This window comes from Vigna umbellata, chromosome 5 (assembly GCF_029865625.1).
Source record: "Vigna umbellata cultivar VRB3 chromosome 5, Vumbellata_1.0, whole genome shotgun sequence".
In the NCBI taxonomy this organism is placed as follows: domain Eukaryota; kingdom Viridiplantae; phylum Streptophyta; class Magnoliopsida; order Fabales; family Fabaceae; genus Vigna; species Vigna umbellata.
Window position 1 is genome coordinate 9,659,211 of NC_142169.1, and position 10,571 is coordinate 9,669,781.

Consider the following 10,571-nt stretch of genomic DNA (forward strand, 5'->3'; position numbering starts at 1 on the left):
CTAAAGCATAAAAGAATGCAACATATAGTATAATACCCTAAACCACTTTAATGACCACCAATTTAAGCACTGGAACTCCCACTTTTTTTTTCCACATATAAATTCAATACAACCTTTTCACCAAATAGATTCTTGTACTAATTTTCCATGATCCAGACTTGTTAACATTACAACTCCAGACAATAATAGTATATACTAATCCCTATGGGTGCTCACAAATTTATAACACTAAAAGAGTTCAATAATTACATCTAATATACCTTAGAATCATAGAAACTCATGCAATCATGTCTTGAAACACTACACCAATGTTATTTGTTACAATAATGTGTATATCTAGTCCAACCAGAAAAATATAACAACACACCATAATTTTCCAGGCCATCTAGGAATAACATCCTATCCCACTTATTCTTATAAGAATAAAAACATCCACTTATTATCAGTAAACTCACACCTTCCAGACCCACAAATCAATTCCAATTTAAATATATTATAACCCAACATAACATATACAAATTTCCAGCTTATCATCATGTCCACTATAGATAGCCAAATAAGATTGCTCATAGTTTTAAAATACTAATAAATTAATAAACACCATTGCTGCATCTTAGAAACAATTAAGCTCACACAAAGGAAACATGTATTCAGAGAAAATATAGGCTGCAACATATTCGAACAACCAATTAAAACCCAAATAGTGAAAACTCTTCGAATACCTCAATTCTCACATTCCGCGCCCACTGCTCATGGATTTCCTCCGTCTCGTGTCCTCTTCTCCTTCTTTCCCAAAACGTATCGCTGCTGCTCTCTCTTGCTCTCGCACCACAAAACCTCCAATTCGTCTAGGTTTTAGGGTTTTGCCCTTTCTCCATTACTCACCTTGAAATCTCGCTTCCCCTCTTAAATTCCTTCTTCCGTTACTTCGTCTGAGCCTCAGATTCTCTTCTTCCCCTAGCCGCACCAAGAATCCCTCTTTCTCTTAGGGTTTTCGAAAAGAAGAAAAAAGATAAGGGAGAAGAGACAACGAGAAAAAAGAAAGAAGAATGAGATTCAGAATTTTTTAACCCTGTCTACTTCTCATGGCCTATGGATTTGGCATTGAAGGCTTCTCTTCCTCTCTCTCGTGCTCACGTTGCTATTTCTTCCATTTGGCTAACCCTAGTTTTTTTTTTCGGTTTTGGGCAAAAAGAAACAGAGAAGGGAGAAGAAAAGAAGAATTGAACTAACCTTTGAATTAACCTTCAAAAACCAAAACCAGTGATTTAAGCTCATACGAACAGTAACGCCAGATGCAAAGGTGCACGAACAAAAGAAATATGTTTTCAGAGTTAACTGAATAAAGGAAATAGGCCGAATTTTTTTTTTTAGTTTTCATAATAAATAGATATCGCTTTTGCTTAAATAATAGCTCTCTGTTAATTTATTTTAAATTTTTAATTAAAAATAATAATATAAATAAATATAGATAGTATTATTTTGAAAAACGTTATGAATTGGAAAAGGGGAGAAATTTTTTTGTTGAGGATAGAAAGAAGCTAGAAGGAGAAATATATGTATTAAATTTTTTAAAATGTCGAATAGATAGCGCTTATTTAAAAAAACGCTGTCTAAATTTATGACAATAGATAGCGCTTTTTAAAAAAAACGCTATCTATGGATCTATTTTAAATTATGAATAAAAAAAAGTAATATTAATTATATATAAATAGTGCTTTTCCACAAAAGCGCTATCTATTGTCATAGGTTTAGATAGCGCTTTTTTAAATAAGCGCTATCTATTGTTCTGAACATTCATAGATAGCGCTTATTTAAAAAAGCGCTATCTATTAAGCGCTATCTATAGCCCATTTTGTAGTAGTGAGAGCAACATTAGTTCCATCAACATAAATAACTACTTTACAAGTTCAATATTTCATCTATTTATCACAATCTTATCATTATCATCATTATCACAAATTTGGAATCAATAATAATATAACTTTTACTAGCTATGTTCATCTAAAATAACTTTGCTTAAAGATAAAGTTTCACAAATGAAAGAAAGAAGACTACTCTTAACTAAAGATATAGAGTAAGGTATTTAAACATGACAAAAATTCAATATGCAGTAAAACAAATTGAGAAGATCAAAATAAGAGCATAAGTAAACTAATAAAATATATGAAAACTTATTATGTACATATTTCTGATTATACATAAACGATTCTTAATTGCTCATGTACTACCATATGCATTCAAAATTTGGATTGCTTGACCTTTAAAGTAATTCACATGGAAGTCTTTATACAAAATTGAGTTCTTAATTTTTGAGTTCTTCATTTAGTTCTAATTTTTGTTATACAAAACAAAATACATTTTGTATAGCTTGTTACGAGACAACCTCGACACGAGAAAAGCTTGGCAACCTTCTTTCTTTCTTTTTTTCGTTGACTACCTTACATATCTTTACATGTGAGATTTCTTTGGTGCATATATCTACCATTTTTTCACAACATTTGTGCATCTCAACTATGTTGTAAAATAATAATTTATTACAAAATAAACATTGGATTTGAAAGTGAGCGACGTTCAAAAGTGCAAATGATCAGTTTTTTATTATTCATTATTGTTGGCAAAACGTTCTTATTTATTTATTAATTATTCATTATTGTTGGCAACGGTCTTTGACCAAGTTTTTCACCTAGGGAGGACTGTCTCACGCTCTATAAATAAAGCATTTCCTATATTATGAAACACACAACATTTTCTCTCATTCTCCTTCTTCTTAGTTTCATCATTTCTTTTTTCTCTTTTAAAAGTATCTTGGGTTTATTTTCTACTCTTTTCAGAGTTCCTTGATAGTTCTGAGATCCTTAAAAATTTCTAAAAAATTCTTGTTGTATCTTGGGGAATTTGCGCAATACACCGTAAATAAGTCCTTGTTGGGTGAATCAACAAGTGTACTGAATCACACAAGTAATATAAAATGGTAAGACCAAGTATTGTATCCCAAAGCACTCTCGGCACTAGACAGTCGTGTGATAACTCGATTAATTAAGACTTAAAGAAAACGAGATCATTGGTTTTAGATGCAAAGACAAAAAATTAAATATGAATGCAGTTTGATCAATAGCAGAATAGCACAATGAATGGATGTTATTTAATATGAGATGAATATGTTGTTGGGGTTAGATTTCACCAAGTTCCCTCTCATGTATGTAAAAATTATTCTTTATGCATTAATGTTAATGTCACTCACTAAATCACTTAAACCCGATCCCTCGGCAAAGAAGCATGTCCTTAATCACCAATTCATGCAATTCCTAGCATTCCTAGTAATTAAATGTGAAGATCAAGAGTTTTAAGACGACCAAGACTCATACCCTCATCCCTGAGCAATATTACTCTTGGGAGAATTCAAAAAGAACCTGAATTGTGTAAGGAACCTCCCGACACTCATGCAATTCATACATCACGCTATGAATGAGTTAAAAAAAGCATGTAATAAGCACAGATGAATTACTCTAACAATTAATGAAAAAGCATATGGTATTGAGAATCAATTCAAATACATGAGAGTTCACAAGGTTACATCATCCCCCAACAACAAATAGAGTTTAGTCCACCATAGACATGATGAAACTAGATGAATAATGGAAAAGCATGAGATAGCAAAATCCTAAAAGTAGAGGATGGAAGCTCCCGCATCCAAATCCGCCTTTAGAGAATGGAAGAGAGTGTTGTTGTGCTACTCCAACCAGAGATGCAAAACATAGGACGCCTAGGTCCTTTAAATAGAGCGAAGACATAACAGAAACAAAGCCCAGGCCCGTGTCGCTGGCGCTCAAGCGCCCCACTTAGGGCGCCCGAGCGGTGAGCGATGGTCTTCCATGCTCAAGCCTGAAAGAGGACGCCCAAGCTTCGTGCTTTCAGCGCTCAAGCGCCCTAAAAAGGGCGTCCGGGCGGTGAGCGACACTCTTCTGTGCTCAAGCCTCCAAAAAGGCCGCCCAAGCTTCGAGCATCCCTTCCTTCTGGTGCTTTTTCAGGCCTTTCTGAGCTCCATCTCCTTAGCACTTCATCCCATATTCTCTCATTTTCAACCAAAACAAGGAGAATTAGTCATAAAACCATCAAATTCAACCTCAACTCTCTTATTCACACAACTTAACAGGAAAACATGATTCCAAGTAAATTTCTAAGCAAAAAAAGGCGCACTTAGTATCAAAATTACATCACAAATAACGGTATTTTCAACCGTTATCAGCCCTTAAGGATAGTTAAACGACACACCTTAGGAAATACTATTCGTGATTTTGTTACTAATTTCTACAACAATCTTAAGGACTTATTGCTGACATCAACAATCAAATTCTGGAAAGTCAAAAAATTGTTTCCGAAACTCAAACGGTATTTGCGAAATCACTTCCGAATGTTTCAAAAGTTGAAGTCTTTTAGACATGTATGAAGTTGTTGTTTCTCTTCCATCTCTGAAGCCTGACTCTAGTATCCCTTCAAACTCAAAACAAGTTGAAGATTGGATTTATGCGAACAAGGTATGCCGACACACTTTGCTTAATGCACTTTCTAATGACTTTTTTTATGTGTATTGTTCCTAAAAGGAAGCAAAAGATATTTGGGACTCAATGATTCTCAAATAAAACATTGAAGATGTTGTCAGACAAAGATCTGTTATAGGAAACTACTACTGTTGAAAAATGATTAAAGATAAGGACATAAATACTCAAATCAATGAGTACCATAAGCTGCTAAAAGATATCAAAGCGGAGAATATTTCACTACCAGATGAATTTGTTTCAGATTTTCTGATCGAAAAATTGTCACAATCTTAAGGACTTATACATCAATATATAGACATAAGTGACTAAAATCTTAGTCTTTTAGTTTTCGATCTCACTACTATCCAAAATTAAAAAGGGGAGCTTTAAAATCCAAAATGAAACATGTATGGTAAGGTTTGGTCCTATTTTGAGTGTATATATGGAGCCAAATTGCCAAACTTTTTTAATTTTAGTGGTTTAATCACATGGCTTAGTTTAGTTTAGTTTGGATAAACAATTGTATGGTAAATCTGGAAGATATCTTCGTACATATATATTATGGTTTTGATGCATAAAAAAAAATTAGATTCAATATTATGGGACTGTGATGGGTTCAGTGCATGGCATATAATGGGTTGCTATGGTGCATGGCATATAATCGGTTGTTATAATGTTTAGGCTTGGAATTCAGCTCAAGGTATCTTATGATTTGCTATAATGTTAAACTTTTAGATTTTTTTTTAAAGATTGGCACATGGTATTGATGGAAAGCTAACGTATGATTTATTGCTTTTGGCATATAATATTTTGATTTAACCTAGTTGGTGCACTATATTTTTTTATAGTATTAGTAAAATGGTAGTTCTGATTTAAAAACAATGAGTGTTGGTAATGTTACTCAATTACTCGAAGAAATAAATTTGGTTTTTCACCTAATGTATTAATAGTACTCTAAATATGAAAGTACAAAATATGTCATTATATATTTATATGTAAATGACGTGTTAATGATTTATACATGAAATAAGATAGTCTCTAGAACTAAGGTTTCTAGAATCTTATTTTGAATATAAGTTTCTTCTAGGTGAAGTCAATGTGATTTTAAAAGGTAGAATCATAAGGAAGAGAGATAATATATTCCTATCCCAAAACAATACACTGAGAAACTTCTTAAGAAGTTTAGGTTTTGTGACTTTAAACTAGTGAGTACCCCTTATGACGTTAATTCTAAATTAATGAAAAATAAAGGAAAATCTATTTCACAACATTAGTATGCCCAGATAATTAAGAGTTTACTACACTTGATGAGTTTTTTTAGACCTGATTTTGCTTATGCAGTAGGTAGACTGAGTAGGTACACTCAATGTCCAAATCAAGAACATTGAGATGCACTTACTAGGCTTATGAGATACTTAAGAGGTTCAATGGATTATGCCCTTAAATATAGTGAATTTCCTTATGTACTAGATGGATATAGTGATGTTAATTGGAACTCTGATTCAAATGAGATAAAATCTACTAGTGGTTATGTATTCACACTTGGGGATGGTGCAATTACATGGAGATCAGCCAAACAAACAGTTATCACAAGATCAACAATGAAATTTGAGTTTGTCGCTCTTGAGATGATTGGTAATGAGGCTGAGTGGTTGAAAAACTTCTTAGCAAACATTCCACTAGGAATGAAACCAACCTCATCAGTGCAATACAATGTGATTGCCAATCGACAATAGTTATAACTAAAACAAGAATTACAATGGAAAGAATAGATATATACAATTGAGACACAATTTGGTGAAGCAGCTGCTCAAAAGTAGAAATATTTCTATTGATTATGTGAAGTTAGAACGGAATCTAGCAGATCCTCTGACAAAACCCCTAGGTGTTACCAATGAGGAGCATTGGTACTTTGAAGATAAAAGATTTTGATGATGTTACAAGTGATAAAACTCAAAGAATCAAGTTATAATTGTTTTAAAAGCACTTTCGTAGTTTGCAAATGTATTAGGAAAGATTTCAACTTGTAAACACTTAGAAATCTCGTATCTTTAAGTTAGTTACGTATATAATCGATTATATGGTAGAATAATCGATTATCATGAGCCTTCTTGAAAAACCATTTTGCACTGGACTAATCGATTATTACTCCAAATAATCGATTATCACTGGTCCTGATGAGAACTGCACAAGTCCTTGGAATAATCGATTGTTTCTCAGAATAATCGATTATCACTTTTTGAAAAACCCTGTAACGGACTTAAATAATGGATTATCACTAACAATAATCGATTATCATTGGCAGTTGTAATCTGTCTTTTCACTTCAGACCAGTTGTCTATATATAGTTGTTTTTAAAACCCTTAGAGGGTTAACTCTGAGCTTTTTAAGAATACAGTGTAACTGAGGAAGTTCTAAAAAGTTGGCTAATTGCATTGCCTGGTCTCATGAATAGGAGAAGCTCGCGCTTTGTCGGTCAAAGGTCGGAGCAGTTCTCTTCAAGTTGGCAACGCTGCTGTTCTTTCAGTTCATTGGTTGAAGGAAGATTCTGACTGCACTGTTTCGATTCGTTGGTCGAAGGAAAGTGTGGTTGCTTGCTTCCGGTTCGTTGGTCGAAGGAAGCACCCTTCCGGTTCGTTAGTTGAATGAAGGTTTTATCTTTCTGTTTCATTCACTTTATTGTAAATCTGTGAAACTGATTTTAGTGAAAACGTTAATCACTTTTTATAGTGATTAACAACTGGATGTAGAATCTTTTGATTCGAACCAGGATAAAAATTATGTGTTGAATTTTTCTACTCCCTACACTCTTTACATTTTCCGCACATCAACTGTTCGATAAATTTTCTCTAAGAAAACTAATTTTATAAAAACAGACCATATTAACTTAAGTTGTGACCGAACACGCTTTCTGCTAATTTTATTCCGCTGTGCGAATCTACGATACTGGTTGTCCTAATACCGACACTAGGAAGACAAATGATATTAGAAACATCAAGGGAAATGAGACTTAAGACATTTGCAAGCAAACAAATGATGGTAACCCAAACCTTGTGATTGGAGATCCCATGAATAAGGTTCATATGGTTAAAAATAAGTCACTCGTTAGTTCTGGTAGCATTAAATTGATTTTAATCAATTATGTCCATTCCTGTCATGTGTGCGAAACTGTTAGAGACTACATTACGAGAGGTTAAACTTTGTCTCTAAAATTCTATCTGGTGAAATAATTTTAGCTTAAACAAAGTTTTAATGATTTTCTTATCCCTTATGGGTGGTGTATGATTTGCAGCATACACTTGATGAAATCACCTATATGAGTGTCGAGTGGGGTTGCTTCCATTAGATTTTGGCATGATCTCTAGAGCACTCATGAATACAGGGCACACACATGACCTAATAAGAACAACACAACGATAACAACAAGGATTGTGGGGGTGTATTGTGATTGATAAATCTCTAACACATATCAAATGTCTTTGATTCATATAGCTTGATATACCAACTACACTGTGTGTTAAGTTTCTTGATCTAAGACTGGTTCGTATAGTTTCCTATACCAGCTCTTATGCATTACAACCTATGAAACCCAGAATAAAAGTTTATTATCTTTCTTTTAATCTTTGTCTAACCATCACAACAAAGATTTGCGCTATTGCTTCATATACAATCATTTTCCAAGTTTTCTATTTTCTTTTTTTTGTAATATGTGGGGGATTGTTGTAAAATAATAATTTATTGCAAAATAAATATTGGATTTTGTTAGAAATGAAGAGCCTTGTTTCTCAACACCAAGAGGGGGGGTGAATTGATGATCAATAAAAATAAATGATTTTTAAATCTTTTCGCAAACTTAGAATGATCTTTAACCTTTCTTGTAATCTAAGTAATATGCGTATGCAATGAAAGTAAAAGAGATAAGGAAAGAAGAACAAACACAAGAATTTTATCCTAGTTCAGCCTCAATGCCTACATCCAGTTTCCTTCCAATCAACCTAAGATTGAAGGATTTTTCACTATAATGATTTGAGTTTTACACCAAAGGCTTTACAGAGACTCTCTCAAAGGTAAACACCTCTCCCACTCAACAATCAAATATAGAAAGAAAACACCTGCACAAAGAACCACACGTCCTTGCTGTAGAACCCTTTGAGACCACCTCTCAAAGTTAAGAAACCCTTGTTCTTCTTCCTGTCACGCATGAACAGGGCAGCACAATCCAAGATTGCAAAATACAAGTTTTTGATCAATGTAGGAACACCTCAGTAGTGTAGATAAAGATCAGTCTGTTCGTCCATAATGTTTCTCTCAGGAATCCTTCAAGTTTCTTCCAATTCTTTAAGTCTTAATTCTTGGAGCGTCTCAACAACCTGTAATACTATTCTCAAATCAAAGATATCAGATATGACAGTTTACAAATCAAAAATTCTTACAAAGTTGCATGTAATGCGTCAATTTATAGTTTTCATCATGACAGACGTAAAATAATCGATTACGTTAGTAATGTAATCGGTTACATTAAAATCAGATGTAACAAAATTCAACTAACACAGTTCTAATTGAATTCACAATTAATGTAATCAATTTGAAATAAATGCTAGTCAAACATATTTAAAAATATGACCATTATACTTATTTTGACTTAGACTGAAAATAGTTATCAAAAGATAATAGACTTAATTGATTACATAACCACTGTAATCGATTAAGTTCTTCACTTAAATAGATTTTGAAAACTTTTTCTCTTCAAAAACTTATCACAACACATTTCAACAAGATATATGCAAAGACACAAGTTTTACTCAATTTAACACTTAATGTAATCGATTCAAAACTTGTTGTTTTGCCACAATTTAAAACATAAGTTGTTTGATGAACTTAATTGATTACAACATCACTGTAATCGATTAACTCATACATAGTTGTTTTGTGCTTGTGATTTTAAAACACAAAAACATTTAGTATGCATATAGAGATATAAACACATTATGATCACAGTAGTATGCAGACTAAACAATATATGAACATATGTATTAATCAATAAACATTTTCATAGCCACATACATATGTATCAATCACAAATACACATTTCTGTTGTCTCATGACAACATTTATGTGTTGTTACAATCAATGTGTTGTCATCATCCAAAGCAAACACATCAGAGATTTGATTCAGCACTCATATTGCTCCCTATCAACAAATTTAAACATGGGAAACGTTCAAAAGTGCAAATAGTCAGCTTTTTATTATTCATTATTGTTGACAAAACGGTCTTTGGTGCAACATTCAGTTTTTATTTATTTATTTATTATTCATTATTGTTGGCAATGATCTTTGATCAAGTTTTTCACCTAGGGGGTTGTCTCATGCTCTATAAATAGAGCATTTCCTGTATTCCGAAACACAAAACATTATCTCTCATTCTCCTTCATCTTAGTTTCATCCTTTCTCCTTTTCTTTTCTAAAAATATCTTGGATTTATTTTCTACTATTTTTAGAGGCCTCAAGAAATATTGTTCGTGATTTTTTCAACAGTTTCTACAAAACAAACTGTATGAAGAAAGCTTTTTCATTTTTGACTAAAGATCTTTAATTCAACCAAACAAGTCAGATAGTCATTAGACCAAACCAAATAGCTCGATAGTCATCTACACCACATCACCCTGACCATAATCCAAACCATAACAAAACAACTTGACACTTATAATAATAATCTAAATTAGACTATACCAGACCAGTCCGATAGTCATCCACACCAGATCAAAACCACTCATAAGTCATGACATTAGAAGAACGATAGTCCTCTACATCACACCACAACAACCTAACATTGATCCACAGCAAACCAGAATAACCTATCAATCATCAATACCACACAAATTAGCTCGACAATCATTCAAAATCGTCTAACAAAACTACATATATTTGATTTCATAATGAAAAAAGAAATTAAACTGGAAAATCAACAAAAACTCTTGTACAACCCAATTAAAATTGTTCTTAAAAGAACAAAACAAATTTGTCGTAAA